General features: G+C 45.4%; 1 protein-coding gene and 1 long non-coding RNA gene across 2 annotated transcripts in view; one reads left to right on the forward strand and one right to left on the reverse strand.

Moving 5' to 3' along the window:
• KIAA1755 overlaps window positions 1–15,870 on the reverse strand; it is a 75,369-nt gene that overhangs the window by 54,347 nt on the left and 5,152 nt on the right. The gene's annotated exons all lie outside the window — the stretch shown is intronic.
• The window catches only part of LOC144332155 (uncharacterized), a 29,417-nt gene that overhangs the window by 6,350 nt on the left and 7,197 nt on the right, over window positions 1–15,870 (forward strand). The window contains exon 2 of the long non-coding RNA XR_013399929.1: window positions 11,664–11,749. This is a non-coding gene — a long non-coding RNA (uncharacterized LOC144332155). The remainder of the gene's footprint in view (window positions 1–11,663; window positions 11,750–15,870) is intronic.

A 15,870-nucleotide genomic window follows, 5' to 3' on the forward strand; every position in this document is an offset into this window, starting at 1 on the left:
AATAATTTGATTTTAAAACATGCAAAAAAAATTTGAATAGACATTTCTCAAAAGAAGATGGCATACAAATGGCAAACAGGTATATGAAAAGGTGCTCAACATCACTGATCATCAGAGAAATGCAAATCAAAACTACAATGAGGTATCATCTCACCCTAGTGAGCATGGCTTTTATCCAAAGACAGGCATTAACAAATGCCAGCAAGGATGTGGAGAAAAAGGAACCCTCTTACACTGTTGGTGGGAATGTAAAGTAGTACAACTACTATGGAGAACAGTTGGAAGGTTCCTCAAAAAACCAAATATAGATCTACTATATGACCCAGCAATCCCGCTACTAGGTCTATACCCAAAAGAAAGGAAGTCAGTATATGGAAGAGATAATCTGCACTCCCATGTTTGTTGCGGCACTCTTCACAATAGCCAAAGTTTGGAAGCAGCCTAAGTGTCCATCAACAGATGAGTGGATAAAGAAAATGTGGTACTTAACACACAATGGAGTACTGCTCAGCCATAAAAAAAGGATGAGATGTTGTTATTTGCAACAACATAGATGGAACTGGGGGTCAGTATGCAAAGGGAAATAAGCCAGACACAGAAAGACAAACATCACATGCTACACTTATGTGTGGGATCTAAAAATCAAAACAATTGAATGAATGGAGACAGAGAGTAGAAGGATGTTTACCAGAGGCTAGGAAGGGTAGTGGTGGGGGGTTGGGGGTGGGGGTGGGGTGGGGTTGGTTAATAGGTACAAAAAAAAAAATAGTAAGAATGAATAAGACCTAGTATTTGGTAGCACAACAGGATAACTATAGCAAATAATAATTTAACTGCATTTAAAAATATCTAACTGTATAATTGGATTGTTTGCAACACACAGGACAAATGCTTGAGGGGATGGATACCCCATTTTTCATTATGTGATTATTATACATCGAATGCCTGTATCAAAACATCTGATGTGCTCCGTAAATATATACACCTACTATGTACCCACAAAAATAAAAATAAAAATAAAATAGTGTTATGTTAGGGGCTAGGGGTTGTGAATTCACCCTTCAAATACACAGGCTTAACTGCTGGACTGGACTTGGTTCATCTCTCTGGGAATTTCCAGTGGATCTTCCAAGGACTTCAAGTATTCACTTCCTCCCTTTCTCTCTCTGGCAAACAAATAACTGAATCATGTGCCAATTGCTACACTAAATTTTGAGAAATAACAAAATCCATCACTGGTCTTACATATATGGTGGAGTGAGAAAATGGGGAAGGGTTGTGGAAATGGGCTCTGCTACTGGTTCACTGTGCAGCTCTCCGCATGGGGCCACGGTTTCCTCAGCATAAAATGATGATTATATAATCTCTCTTCATAAGGCTCTTGTAAGAATCCAGTGAAAGAATGCACTGAAAGCATTTAACACAGTGCTTGGCATATAACAGGTTCTCAGCAAATGGAAGTTCTGCCTGTGGTTTTGAGATTCCCAGGCCCAAGTGCCAGGACGCCTCACCAGGGGACAGGCTTACTTGGGGGAAGGGAGTTGCCTAATTTAAGCAGGATGTCACGGGATTCAGAATGCATTCATTCAATCGTTTATTAAAAATTTATTTGCTCCTACTATGAGGATGCTAAATACTTGGCATGTGTGCATATACTCACCCCTCCCATACCCATGACAGACATCACTAATCCATATTGGAACTTTCTGCTAAACCTAGAAACTGCCCCAGAGTCCTCCTCAACAGAGAGTGCAGGCAGCTGCTACCAATCAATATATATTGACATGAAGACGATGCTTATTCACCATCTGAAGTTCACAATGTGTAAGGAAACGGCCTCCAGAGGCAGAAGGCTCCAGAGACAGAAGTCTTGGGTTTGCATTTTGCCGTAGGCCCTTATGATAATGTATAGAGAGTGTATCAACCATAGAGTCCACTGAGATCTCCCTTCAAGATAGATTGTGTGAGCTGCAGATATCTTCAGGATCTGCTTCAGGTTTTGAGCTGAGGCCACCTGCTTCCTGGGCAGCTTGCAGCTAAGCACACTGTGAATGAGGGTTCATTATTTCTGCCTAATACTGGATTTCTCTATGAATAATCTTTGTGCCAGAGTCCCCTGTTGGGCTGTCTAAGACTGTCTAAGAGATGCACCACAGTCTGAAGCTCTTTCTACCCAAATCCTTCTTCCTTCCCCTTCTCCTTTCATAGACCTGCATCAATGTCCAAAGGCTCCCATTTTTTCTCCTGCTCCCTCTCCCCATTATCCTTTGCAGGCATTACCCCCAGGCCTCTCTTGGCATTCTTAACGCTGTCTTTGGCCTCTGTTTCTCAGAGGACACAGGTGACATTAGCAGTAAGCTGCAGAAGACTGGGCTGGAAAGGAGTGATCCTCATCTTCTCTAATGGGGAGAATAGGGGCGGCACAGAGATCATTGTGAGTGCTAGGGGCAAAGAATGATCCAGGACAGGAGGCTGCAGGGCACCTCCCTCAGCATGAAATTGGTCTTCCCCATCAAGGACTCTTATTTTTATTTTTGAGACAGAGTTTTTGCTCTTGTTGCCCAAGCTAGAGTGCAATGGTGCGGTCTCGGCTCACTGCAACCTCTGCCTCCCAGGTTCAAGTGATTCTCCTGCCTCAGCCTCCCAAGTAGCTGGGATTACAGGTGCCCACCACCACGCCCAGCTAATTTTTGTATTTTTAGTAGAGATGGCGTTTCACCATGTTGGCCAGGCTGGTCTCGAACTCCTGACCTCAGGTGATCCACTCACCTTGGTCTCAAAGTGCTGGGATGACAGGCATGAGCCACTGTGCCTGGTCAAGGACTCTTGATTGCAAATGACAGAAACTCAATTCAATCTCAAAGTAAAAAGGGACTTTAAGCGCCTTATAACAGAGAAGTGGTGCCAGAGCTCTGTCATCATTCTAATAGCTTCTTCCTTATGACTAGAGAAGTTGACCTCCAGGCCTATAAGGTCTCAAGCTGGCAATCCTAATATAAAGACATCATCAAAATAGTAATCTCAGGGAAGACTCTGATTGGCTTTGCTTGGGTCACGTGTCAATTCTTGAACCAATCACTGTGACCAAGGTAATGAAGATATTCTGATTGGCTGGAATAGATTCTATGCCCACCCTTGGGTGGGAGTACATGATGATGGCTCTACCAGGGCTGCATGGAGAGAGGAGAAGCTCTCCAAAACAAACAGAATGAGGGTGATGGGAACACAAGGTAAACAACAAAACCTTTGGTGATCATTACCCACTTCAGAAACACTGAGGAGGAAAAAGACAAAAAAAGACAGCTTCTTCTCTCAATGACCTCCTCTCTTCACGGGGGAGAATCTGATGTTTAAATGTTTCCTGATCAGGTCCTAGGACGGGCTTTGGGGAGTGACCTGTGGGTACATTAGGGACCTCAAACACTGTCTCACCCTTTCCTAGGGTGCCCACAGTCTTCGTGGCAAGGATGAGATGGAAATAACCTATGGGAAGAAAACCTCTTAGAGCTCCTAAAAAAGACTGAAAACTTACCTTGTTTAGCTGTCCTGATTTATGCCAGGGAGCTTCACGTAGGGAGGCGTGACACATTGTCACACTGTCCAGCCAGGACAACAATCTGTTATACTTCATCTGCCCCTAAAATGGCCTCCTGATGGAGACGCCTGTGATATATAAGCAGAGACCTTGGAATTCAGGTCCCTCCGTGCCCACTAACTCCTTGAGACATCTTGGGGGTTTGCCTGAATTCTCAGAACCTCAGTTTTCTAACCTGTAAAATGGAACCCATAACCTCTGCTTTGCCTCTTGCCCCTGTCTGCTGTGAGGCAACAACACATGCATATGTCACGTCTCACTAGGGATGGAGGTCACGAGATGCATTTATTGAGTGTCCAGTCTGTGCCAGAGACAGCGTGCTGGATGCTGGCCATATCAGGGTGAATATGACAGACAGCCCCTGCCTTCATGTAGCTCACGGTCTAGAAGAGAGTCAGATCTTAATAATGAATACCTCATACAAATGGTGGTAAGGTCTTAAAGGGGAAAAAAGAGCACAAATCAATGGAACCCAGTGGAGGTCCAGGAGGGTGGCCCAGAGGGCTTAAGCTGAGATTCAAAGAGAAAACATAAGAAGTCAGGGAAGGCGGAACTCGGTGGCTCACGCCTGCAATTCCAGCACTTTGGGAGGCTGAGGCAGGTAGATCACGAGGTCAGGAGATAGAGACCATCCTGGCCAACATGATGAAACCCTGTCTCCACTAAAAATACAAAAATTAGCTGGGTGTGGTGGCGCATGCCTGTAATTCCAGCTACTCGGGAAGCTGAGGCAGGAAAATCGCCTGAACCAGAGAGTCAGAGGTTGCAGTGAGCCGAGATCGCGCCCCTGCACTCCAGCCTGGTGACAGAGCGAGACTCTGTCTCAAAACAAACAAGCAAAAAAAGAAGTCAGAGAAAAGCATTACAGTCAGAGGGAGCAGCACATGCAAAAGGCCTGTAGCAGGAGAGCGTGCTGGAGGCAGAACAAAGCCAGAGAGTGATGGGACAGGGACACAAGAGGAGGTGGGAGGCATGGGCAAGGCTCCGTATACCAGAGAGTTTGAATTTTCTCCTTACAGTCATGAAAACCCATGGGAAGGAATTCAGGAGGGAGTAATGTGATCAGATAAGGTTTTTCTTGCCCTCACCTCCCTTCAAAAAGTTCCTCCAGTGCTGGGTGGAGGAGACCATGGGAGGGGCAGGGGCTGCAGGGAGACCCACTAGCAAGGGGGCTGACATGGGGGGCTGGAGAAAAGTTGGGCTCCAAGGGTGGTGGAAGCCAAAAGTCAGGGCTCTGGGGGGACTTGGGGCTGCAGACTCCGAGGCAGGGGGCACAGAGGGCTGTGCAGCTCCCCCCAGCACATCCCGGAGCCTCTGGAGAAGTCCTGCACCTCTGGAGTTTCTCTTTCCCTCCCAGTCCAGCCCTTTCTTGTTATTGTAGGACAGACTCCATCGATGACTCATTCAGGACTTGGGTTTCTTGTTCCAGCAGTCTCCCTTCCCCTGATTACTTTGGGCTCCTCTGTGGGGGCCTGCAGGCCTCGCCCCTCATCATCTGGGGAGGCAGCCAAGAACCTTGGTGGCTGGGTGAGCTCTGTGGAGGAAGGAGCCGGGACCCTCCCAGCTTCAGGCCCCACCCATGCTTTCCTGCCTCTGGTTTTGCTCTCCTCTTTCCCCCACCAGGGGACCCCTGTTCTGCAAGTCCTGCTCCTCCTTCCAGGACCGCCTCCCCTGGGAAGCCCTGCCAGGTGGCCAGAGACAATCTTCTCCACCCTGTCTTTTTATTCAACCCCCAGGAGCCCACCTTCTGGTGAGTGAGGCAGGGGTGCATTGATGGAACTGTGGGCACAAATATGGTAGGAACCTAGAGGAGGGAACCAATAAAGCCCCTAGAGATTGGGTCAGACGAGGTTTCCCAGAGGAAGGGACATTTACACCTAGGTTTTGAAGGAGAAATAGAAGTTCATCGTGGGGAGAAAAATAAGAAGGCGTTCCAAGCCAAAGAAACAGCGTGTGCAGGGGGTGATTGCAAGTTATTTCTGTAATGTGTGAAAGGGGCCCAGTGCATGTAAATGTTTATTGAATGAATCAATGTTTCGGGGAACACTGAGAAATTTGGTGTGGCTGCATCAGAGCTTGCAAACTGCCAGTGGATAGGCCAAATCAGGAAAAGAGAAGGTAAAAAAACAAAAAAAGAAAAGAAAAACCATGAAAATGGAATTAATTGTCAACATCTAAAAGCTGGGAGGCTTCACAGACACTCCGGAACTGGGCAGCAGCCTCTGCCTTTATCTAGGCACACGCTATCCAGCTCACCAGAGTCCCCACCTGGCTCAGTTTACTCATTCATACTACTTCCTGAGCCCTGTGGACATTTGAATTTGCACTCCTACCTAGATGTTATACTCCTCAAGGTTCCGGACTGTGAGCTATTCACAGGGCCAGGCACACAGCAGGTGCCCAATAAATCTTTGTTGGCTAAGTGGATAGATGGTGTGATGATTTTAAAATATGTCCCCAAATTTCTTAACACTCCAGAGCCCCCTTCAGTGTGGGCTGAACTCAGAGAATCCCCTGTAAACAGCCAAATGTAGAAGAAGTAATAACTTGTGATTTCAGAGACTAGGTCACAAAAGACACTGTGGCTTCTGCCTGGCTGTTTCTTGGATTGCTTGCTATGGGGAAAGCCGGCTGCCATGTTGTTAGGATACTCAAACAGCCCTGTGGAAACACCCAGCTGGCGAGGAACTGAGGCTTCTTGCCAATGGCCGGCACCAACTTGCCAACCACGTGAGTGAGTCACCTTGGAAGCGGCTCCTCCAGCCCCGTCTGGCCTTAGATGATCTCAGCCCCAGCTGACAGCTTGACTGCAACCTCATGAGAGACCCCGAGTTACAACCACCCAGTGAGGCTGCTTCCAAACACCTGATCCACAGAAACTGTGTGAAACAATAAATGTTTATTGTTGTCTCAGATGCTGAGTTGTGAAATAATTTGTTATGTTAAGCATCAATAGATAACTAATATGGGTGGATGACTAGATAGCTGGATGACTGGATGGATTTACACAGAGTGCACTAGGTAACGGGGGAAGTCCCACTGGAAAAGTGAGGGTCAGAGCCTGGAGAGCCAGAAGAAGTTTGTAATCCCTGGCATCTCTAAGCTCTAGGGAGGTTATTCAGGCAGCCAGAGGAGGAGAGAGTTAGTAAGTTTTGAAGCCAAGAGGTCATCAGAGGCTGGACCACTCATCCTGGGGAGACAGGCTGCCCTGTGTCTCCAAATCCAGCTTCCTCAAGCAGCAGTCCATACTAGTCCTTCCTACCCTGAGGTCCTGGCTCCATCACTCCTTGGCCCCAGCTGGCCCTCGGAATTGTGGAGGAGGTCAAGACTTCAGCATTTTTCAGAAGCCAAGTCATCCTCCTCACTCAGAGTCTTCTTTGTGTGGAGGAAGCAGTTTCTCAGCTGGTGGGGGACTCAGGGCAGGGTCAGTAGCCTTCAGGAACCAGAGGAGGGTATTGAGAAGCTGGGACCCTTTGTGGAGACCCTCCTGGCCCCAAAGGCATGGTGGAGAGCCACAGCCACCAAACATCCATAGGATTAGGTCAGCCCTAAGATCCAGTGTATTGGTTTGTTTGAAATGACCCAACACACGTCCTCGGGAAACGTATGTACAATGGACCTGGCACATACGAGAATTTTTTAAGTAAATCAAAACTGCACTGAAATGCCATTTTTCATCTATCACATTGGCAAAATTTCAAAAGCTTGACAATACCTGTTGGTGTGGCTTTGAGCAAATAGTTACTCTTATAAATTGTCAGTAATGCCTGTTGGCAGTAAACCTTCTAGGAAGGAATTTGTAATATAGAACAAAACAGCATATGCATTTACTCTTTGACCCAGGATATTTACTTCTAGGATTTATCCTAAAGATATAATTCCACAAATATGAAAAATGTATATGCAAGGTTATTTATTGAGGAATTATTTATAATACAAAATGTTGAAAATACCCAAATGCCCATCTGTAGAAAATTGGATGAACAAACTATGGTACCACACGAGAGAATGTTATGCAGCCGTGAAGGCAAGAAGGAAGATCTCTATAAACCTACAGGGAGTGATTTCCAGCATATATTGTTAAACAACAAAATAAGATAAAAGCAAAATAAAGGACTACCTATACTATGCAAACTTTTAAGAAAATAAAAAAGAAACATTTATGTATTTACATACATATTTAAATAATTATGCAAAAGAAACCCAAGAAGGATAAATCAGAAACTTATTGCAAATGGTTACTCTTAAGGAGTTACTGGGAATATCAATGGAGAAGAAAGAGATGGGAGCGAAATTCCTCTGAATATATTTGTACAGGATTTTTGACTTTTTAACTATGCAAATATTTTACATTCTCAAAAATAAAATTAAATAAAAAGATAAAAATGTAAACTGTAAACTTGTAAACAAAGAGAAAAGAGATGAGCTTAACTGAATGTCAAATAATAATATAGCCACACAAGGAAAATAAATAAGTTTAACCACAGGTGTCTAGGTATTTAGTGTTATAATTCTAAAACCACTATCTCTGTGTTGTATGATGGAAGAAATGAGTAAATGTGCTGATTTTTGGGGACTCAGCGTTCTCACTATGCGAAAAGGAAGTCAAAAACATGGAGTGGAGGAAGGATCTGTGGCTATGGCTGTGAGTGTTAATTGGAGACATTGTTATGAGCAGACCAGGGAAAAGCAACATAACTATAGCAATTAGCACGCTCAGGGCCCAGATCTTGTCTCCTAAATGCCTTCCCCACTAAACAGAACTAGTGTCCTTAGAGAAATGGCTGATTCCAGGATTGGGCAGGGAAAGTGCACCTGAAGCATCTCATGTCAAAATGCAAGGAAACACTCAATGAATGATGAGGCCAAGAATAAAGGAGCCAACTTAAAGGGGCTCCCACTAGCCAAAGTCCAGACAATTGGATTCTCAAGAGAAGAACGATGAGGTTTCTCACCGTTGGAGTGAGAGATTACCAACAAGCAAGGGGCTGGAATGTTCCATATGGCAATAGATTTGAGTTGGAGACAGTAGCTTCCCAATGCAGACAGGTAAGTTGATAGTTGCATACAGAAATGTTTATAGGTATGTGTATATACAGAAGTTCATATATACATATATTTCCTTGTTCTATCAGCTGAGAGTACTTAGAAGCATCGATATTGTGGTAGTAATTAGCACACTTAACATCCAGATTTTGGTGTCTAATTACATTCTCCAGTAAAAGAAAACAGGGATCCCCGGAGAAATGGCTGATTCAGGCTGGACATGGTGATTTATGCCTGTAATCCCAACACATTAAGAGTCTGAGGCAGGTGGATTGCTTGAGCCCAGGAGTTCAGGCCAGCCTGATCAACATGACGAAACCCCGTCTCTACAAAAAATACAAAAATCAGCTGGGCATGGTGGCATGTGCCTGTAGTCCCAGCTGCTCAGGAAGATGACATGGGAGGATGGCTTGAGCCTGGGAGGCAGAGGTTGCAGTGAGCTGAGATCACACCACTACACTCCAGCCTGGGCAACAGAGCAAGATCTGTCTTAGAGAGAGAAAGAGAGAGAGAGAGAAATTTAGAGAGAAATGGCTGATTCAAGCAAGGACTGGGGTAGAAAATGTACAATGTACAAGATGAGCCTGGAACATCATACAATGACAGAAGGTAAGAAAATGCCTAAAAAATCAAAGAAATCCACAATGATGGAAGGATGTGAAAGGGACACAGAAAACAACTGAAAGAGCTTCTGATGACCAAAGCTGGATGGAACAACTTGAACAAGAAAATAAAGCATACACTGATATAAATAAATAAGTGTATAAATAAACAGTCACATGTCCCTTATTGACAGGGATACATTCCGATAAATGCATTGTTATGAGGATATGTTCTGATAAATGCACTGTTAGGCAGTTTCGTCATAGTGTGAACGTCAGTGTACTTACACAAACCTAGGTGGTATAGCCAGCTACACATCTAGGCTATATGGTATAGCCTACTACTCCTAGGCTACAGACCTGTACACTGTGTTATTGTACTGAATACTGTAGGCAGTTGTAACATAACGGTAAGTATTTGTGTATCTAAACATACAAAAGGAACCGTAAAAATACACTTACCATGAATGAAGCTTGCAAGACTGGAAGTTGCTCTGGGCGAGTCAGTGAGTGAGTTGTGAGTGAATGTGAAGACCTAGCACATTACTGTACCCTACTGTAAACTTTATAAGTATTGTACATTTAGACTACATGGAATTTATAAAAATATTTTTCTTTTTCTTTCTTTCTTTTTTTTTTTTTTTTTTGAAACAGAGTTTTGCTCTTGTCACCCATGCTGGAGTGCAATGGCACAATCTTGGCTCAACTGCAACCTCTGCCTCCCGGGTTCAAGAGATTCTCCTGCCTCAGCTTCCCGAGTAGCTGGAATTACAAGTGCCAGCCACCACACCTGGCTAATTTTTGTATTTTTAGTAGAGGCGGGGAGTCACCATGTTGGCCAGGCTGGTCTTGAACTCCTGACCTCAGATGATCCACCTGCCTTGGCCTCCCAAAGTGCTGGGATTACAGGAGTGAGCCACCGCACCCAGCCCTAAAAATATTTTTCTTTCTTCAATAATAAATTAACCTTAGCTGTAATTTTTTACTTTCTAAACTTTTTAATTTTTAAAACTTTTGACTCTTTTGTAGTAACAACTTAAAACACAAACACATTAAGCAAGTGTACGAAAAAAGATTTAAAGAAAGATTTATATATATAAGCTTTATATATAATTATATAGATTTATATATAAAGCTTTATATCTTTATTCCATAAGCTTTTTTTCTATTTTTAAATTTGTTTTAATTTTTAAACTTTTTTTGTTAAAAACTAAAATGGAAGGCCAGATGCAGTGGCTCATGCCTATAATCTCAGCACTTTGGAAGGCAGAGGCAGGAGGATAGTTTGAGGGCAAGAGGATAGTTTGAGGCCAGGAGTTCAAGGCAAGCCTGGGCAACATAGCAAGACTTATCTATTAAAAGAAAAATTAGCCGGGCATGGTGATGCATGCCTGTAGTCTCAGCTACTCGGGAGGCTGATACAGGAGGATGGCTTCAACCCAGGAAGTGAAGACTGCAGTGAGCTAGGATCCCTCCACTGCCCTCCAGACTGGGCCACAGAATGAGACCTTGTTGCTAAAAATTAAAACAAAAAATAAAAATAACTAAACTGCAAACATGGGCCGGGTGTGGTGGCTCACACCTGTAATCCCAGGACTTTGGGAGGCCAAGGCTGGTGGATCACCTGAGGTCAGGAGTTCGAGACCAACCTGGCCAACATGGGGAAACCCCATCTCTACTAAAAATACAAAAATTAGCCGGGTGTGGTGGCACATGCCTGTAATCCCAGCTATTTGGGAGGCTGAGGCAGGGAAGTTGCTTGAACCCAGGAGGTGAAGGTTGCAGTGAGTCAAGATTGTACCACTGCACTCCAGCCTGGGCAACAAGAGCAAAACTCCATCTCAAAAAAAAAAAAAAAAAAAGCGAACACACGTATTAGCTTAGGCCTACACTGGATCAGGATCATCAGTATCACTGCCTATCACGTCCACATCTCGTCCTACTGGAAGGTCTAGGCAATGGGAATTTCTCAACTCCATTATAATCTTACGGGACCACCATCGTTGTTGACGGAAATGTTATTATGCGGCACATGACTGTAAGTGGGAGAGATTAGGCAAATTTCCCGGGCAGAAGAATTCCAAATAGTTTATGTAGATACTTCACCCCCACGGCGATAGAGCATAAATAAACAACTTCCACTCCTAAAGTGTGGACTGCACATAGTGACTTCCTTCCAAAAGTTACAGTATGGAAAAGAGAAGAAGAAGTAACTTTACCGTGGAGAAATCTGACAAATACGACCTCGGCCAGATGATCAAGGCCAACATCAACAGTAATAAATTGTGTTAATACTACATATTCTTGATATGCTGTGTAAGGATAGGGCGCTTCAGATACAGGCTCCCTTAGGCATCTCTATTCTGCCCCCACCTGCCTTGCAAAGATGTCCTCAGAGAGAGTGTAACTGTCTTCTCCAGGGCCACACAGCATGCTGGGAGTGGCAAACACCTGACTGGCCTCTTCACAGCATCATCAGAGTTGCTGCACCTGTTTCACAGAGAAGGTAAGGGGGACCCTGAGGGCTTGTGCAATTTGCCCACATCCCCTTAGAGTAGTCCAGTTGCAAAAAAAAAGAAAAATAGTAGAGGAGCTCCACAAGCCACACACACCCCAAACAGCCACAGCTTAGCTCAGCTTCCTCCCATCCCTGGATTCTCAGCACTGAGATATCTCCCTCCCCAACATTCTAGCTTCCTCTCCCTCCTTTCCCACGGGGACGGCCCCTTTCCCTCTATGGCCCCACTTCAGAGCTCTGGGGCCACCCAAGGACACCCCAGGCCTCTTCCTTACAGTATGAAAAAAAATGGGCAGATGCTATGGCGGTGGCGCCGTGGAGGGGGCCAAGGTCATGCTGCGGCCTCACCCAACAGGCGGCTGGGAACTTAACTCACGGTGAAAGAGCTAAATTGTCCTGTGCAGCTGTGCTTGTTTTTCTTCCCCCTTACAGTCCGCAGCCCTGATAGGGAAGGGGGTAAGCTGGAGGCGTCGCTTTTTCTCCTGCCTGTGTTCCCCCATCCCAGGGAGTCCTCCAAGACTGTCCTCCAGGAGCCCACATGTGTTCCTTTCACCTGGTTTCTTATAAAGCAGAGTCGCAGGTCTGCAGGTTGGGAACAGGTCTTCATGGATCCAGCTGTTGCCACATCAGAATGACCCATGGGGATGCAATCCAGGCAGACATCTGCCTCCCCCAATAGGATTAGAACCCCAGGGGCTAGGAGACCAGAATTGCAGTGTTAATAAACACAGATGGTTAGTTAGACCCAGCTTGACTATACAGATTGAGAAAAACTGGGGCCCAGAAAGGGACAGAGATTATTCAGGGTCACTGAATAAGACCTATGGCCAAACCCAAGCTAACCCCATTCATTCATTCATTCATTCATAAAAAATTCACTCAGCATTGACTACTTCAGGCCCTTTGCCAAGGGTTTACCAGGGCGGGAGTTTGCCCACAAGATGCTCACAACAAGCAAGCATGTAAACAACAAACATCCTTCAAAAATGCAATGATGAGTACTGCAATTGAGATGTCTGAGATACTGCAGGAGTCCAGGAAGGGTACTTGACCAGGCAGAGGGGAAACAGTCAGGGAGGGATGCCTAGGGGAGGTGATAACACAAGTAGCATCCTAAAGGAACCATAGAATATGCAAATGACCAGGCACTATGGCTCATGCCTATAATCTCAGTACTTTGGGAGGCTGAGGCTGAAGGTTGTTTGGGAGGCCAGAAGTTTGAAACCAGCCTGAGCAAGGAGTTGGTTGAACTTGTTTGTTTGAGACCAGAGGAGCAAGACCTCATCTCTACAGAAAATACAAAATTAGCTGGGCGTGGTGGTGTGCACCTAGCTACTTGGAAGGCTGAGGTGGGAGGATGGCTTGAGTCTAGGTGGTTGAGGCTCCAGTGAGCTATGATTGTGCCACTGCACTTCAGCCTGGGCAACAGAGTGAGACCCCATCTCTGGAAAATATATATACAAATATTTTTTTTAATTAAATGAAAATTTGAAAAACAAAGGAGGAAGGCCCCTCCAGGCAGGAGGATGAGCGTGGGCAGAGACTTGGAGGTAAGAGTGGTGTGGGTCGGTAGCAAAAAGCAGTTCAGTGTTGCAGGAGCCCAGATTTGTGTGGCAGGAAGAGGCGAGAAGTTTATCGCACCTGCTGAGTGTTTACTGTATGCAGGGATCTATTCAGGCACTGGGTTTAGGCACCATGAGCAAATGTACACAAAGCCCCTGCCCTCATAGCTCTTCCATTCTAGGGGAAAGAGGAGAAAAAACCCAAACCAATAAGCAAACCAAGGCATAATATTCATGAGGAGGTAAGTGCTGAGGGGGGAAATAACACGGAGTAAGGGGCTCCTATTTCATGACATGTAGCCAGAAAAAGCCTCTTGATGAACATAGCCTTAGTGGAGACCTGAAGGAGACAGGGCAGTGAGTGGCAAAGCATCTGGGTAAAGTATGATCAAGGAGGAGGGAGCAGCGAGCACAAAGGTCCTAAGGCCTGAGCAAGGTGAGGCTGGAGACAGGTTGGCAGAGGCCAGTTCAGAAAAGGACCTTACATGACATGCTAAGAGTTATCTTTCCTCTTCTTTTTGTAAAGTGTAAGAAGCCAGTGTTGGGGCTTTGTTAGTCCATTCTCACACTGCTATAAAAAATGTCCCCAGCTGGGTGCAGTGACTCGTGCCTGTAATCCCAGCACTTCAGGAGGCCAAGGCAGGCAGATCACTTGAGGTCAGGAGTTCAAGACCAGCCTGGCCAACATGGCAAAACCCCATCTCTACTAAAAATACAAAAATTAGCCAGGCGTCATGTCACAGGCCTGTAATCCCAGCTACTTGAGAGGCTAAGGCAGAAGAATCGCTTGAACCTGGGAGAAGGAGGTTACAGTGAGCCTAGATCATGCCACTGCACTCCAGCCTGGTGATAGAGTGAGACTCTGTCTCAAAAAAAAAAAGAGAAAAGAAAAAGAAAGAAAGAAAGAAAGAAAGAAAGAAAGAAAGAGAAAAGAAAAGAAAGACTTGAGACTGATAATTTATACAAGAAAGAGGTTTAATTAACTCACAGTTTTACATTGCTGGTGAGGACTCAGGAAACTTACAAACATGGCAGAAGGCAAAGGAGAAGCAGGCACCTTCTTTACAGGGTGACAGGATGAAGTGAGTACCAAGTGAAGGGGGAAGGGCCCCTTATAAAACCATCAGATATCATGAGACACACTCACTATCATGAGAACAGCATGGGGGAAACTGCCCACATGATCCAATTACCTCCACCTGGTCCTGCTCTTGACATGTGGGGATTATAATTCAAGATGAGATTTTGGGTGGGGACACAGCCGAACCATATCATTCTGCCTCTGGCCCCTTCCAAATTTTATATCCTCACATTTCAAAACACAATCATGCCTTTCCAACAGTCCCCCAAAGTCTTAATTCATTCCACCATTAACCCAAAAGTCCAAGTCCAAAGTCTCATCTGCAACAAGGCAAGTCCCTTCTGCCTATGAGCCTGTAAAATCAAAACCAAGTTAGTTACTTCCTAGATACAATGGGGGTCCAGGCATTGGGTAAATACACCCACTCCAAATGGGAGAAATTGGCCAAAACAAAGGGGCTACAGGTCCCATACAAGTCTGAAATCCAATAGGGTAGTCATTAAACCTTTAAGTTTACCATGTAAACTTTAAGTAAACCAAAATGATCTCCTTTGACTCCATGTCTCACATCTAGGTCACACTGATGCAAGGGGTGGGCTTCCAAAGCCTTGGGAAGCTCTGCCTCTGTGGCTTTGGAGGGTACAGCCCCCCTCTCAGCTGCTTTAGTTGGCTGGCATTGAGTGCCTGTGGCTTTTCCAGGTGCATGGTGCAAGCTGTCAGTGGATCTACCATTCTGGGATCCGGAAGACAGTGGCCCTCTTCTCACAGCTCCACTAGGCAGTGGCCCAGTGGGAACTCTATGTAGGGGCTCCAACTCCACATTTCCCTTCCACACTGTCCTAGCACAGGCTCTCCATGAGGGTTCCACCCCTGCAGCAGACTTCTGTCTGGACATCCAGGCATTTCCATACATCCTCTGAAGTCTAGGCACAGGCTCCCAAACCTCAATTCTTGACTTCTGTGCACCCTCAGGCTGAACACTAAGTGGAAGCCACCAAAGCCTGGGGCTTTCACCCTCTGAAGCAATGACGTGAGTGGTACCTTAGGTCCTTTTAGCCATGACTGGAACTGAAGCAGCTGGGACACAGAACACCATGTCTCAAGGCTTCACAGAGCAGGTGGGGGGCCTGGGCCCAGCCCACAAAACTGTTTCACCACCTAGGCCTCAGGACCTGTGATGGGAGTGGCTGCCATGAAGGTCTCTGACATGCCCTGGAGACATTTTTCCCTTTGTCTTGGTGATTAACATTTGGCTCCAGGTTACTTAAGCAAATTTCTGCAGCAGGCTTAAATTTCTCCCAGAAAATGGGTTTTTCTTTTTCTATTGCCTCCTCAGTCTGCAAATTTTCCAAACTTTTATTCTCTACTTCCTTTTGAATGCTTTGCCACTTAGAAATTTCTTCTGTCAGATACCCTAAATCATCTCTTTGAAGTTCAAAGTTCCACAGATCTCTAGGGCAGGGGCA

The sequence above is a fragment of the Macaca mulatta genome, chromosome 10 (assembly GCF_049350105.2).
Source record: "Macaca mulatta isolate MMU2019108-1 chromosome 10, T2T-MMU8v2.0, whole genome shotgun sequence".
NCBI lineage: Eukaryota > Metazoa > Chordata > Mammalia > Primates > Cercopithecidae > Macaca > Macaca mulatta.